The sequence below is a fragment of the Temnothorax nylanderi genome, unplaced genomic scaffold, assembly GCF_030848795.1.
Source record: "Temnothorax nylanderi isolate EJ_2023f unplaced genomic scaffold, tnyl_v1.0 TNYL_tig1476_pilon, whole genome shotgun sequence".
Taxonomy (NCBI): Eukaryota; Metazoa; Arthropoda; class Insecta; order Hymenoptera; family Formicidae; genus Temnothorax; species Temnothorax nylanderi.
The window spans coordinates 1-1,223 of NW_027250538.1; the positions used below are offsets into that span (position 1 = coordinate 1).

The window sequence follows — 1,223 nt, forward strand, 5'->3', positions numbered from 1 at the left end:
TACTTTTGGAATTGTCGCGTATACTAGATAATTTTACACGATCAGTCTTGTCGCGATCGCTTGTACTGACGGTCAACTTCTCAGAGAGCCTAGAGGAAAAATGTTCTCCTTTGAAGGATGCAGCGGCAGCAGCAGCAACAGCAACAACGGTGCAAAACGCGCGAATGCCGTGAATTATTACGTGCCGATTCACGACGTTGAAACTCAAACGTATGAGGCCAGATGTAATAGGTAAGTTTCTTTTAAGAAAAATAGAGCCTCCCTCAGTTTTTATATCTTTGCAAATTGTATTACTTACGAAATAAACTAATTTCATTTCTTTTATACAGCATTTCGGGGGGACCGTCGCGCTGGTACGTATACTCGGCAGACGATACGCGCTGACAGCTACGGGATATAAATTCCTCGAAATTGGTATCAACGTGGGCCCACCGAGCTACGTGGAGATCGCCGTGGGAGATCATCGAGGAAAGGAACTGCTGTTGTCTCTCGAAACGTGGAAGGCACTCTACGAGCAACGGCGAAACATTCAGAATTTCTTTCGCAACGACTACAAGATGTCCATAGTTTTATAAATGTTGGACCGCTAACGGTGAGAGTTTGTACGTCGGTTAATAACGTCAAACTCATACGTCTTGAATCTGCAAACGTACGCTTGATGATGACCGAATCGACGTTGCGTCGTATGTTCGATCTCGATCGGTGCATCGAGGCGAGATTCGATCGTTTGGTGAGAATACTTGCGACGGTCGATGCAAAGTTTGCGCAGTTCTCCGATATCGCGTCCACCGTGACGGATCCCAAGGAAGCGTCGAATGTAATATACGCTAGCGATGCGTTCAATACGAATCAGCTCATCGATTGTGAGCTCGCAGCTTTAGTTTTTTAGTATGTAAGATATATTGTGTAAAAAAAGAAGAGTTAAATAAACAGGCTTTTTTTACACCTAAATGAACGATGTAATTTCTTTGCATGCATGTCCATCCCTACCTTAATTTTTTATCATCGCTTCGTTCCGTCATCGGGTCGATCATCGTCGATCCGTCATTTCTTCCTTTGTCTCGCGTACTGCGTCGTAAAAAAATAACGTGAAATTGTTTAGTCTACGCGATAACACCCCCTTTTTCTAGAAAAATGTTGTTTACGATGAACATGTTCCGACAGGTTCGACGCGTTATCGAGTCGATCATCGTCCCGATAACGTCATTTCTTCCTTTGTCTTG

At 43.8% G+C, this 1,223-nt stretch overlaps 1 pseudogene; it reads left to right on the top strand.

The window, feature by feature from the left end:
- Window positions 1-100: 100 nt before the first annotated feature.
- Window positions 101-889, top strand: LOC139787371 (uncharacterized; annotated as a pseudogene).
- Window positions 890-1,223: the final 334 nt, after the last annotated feature.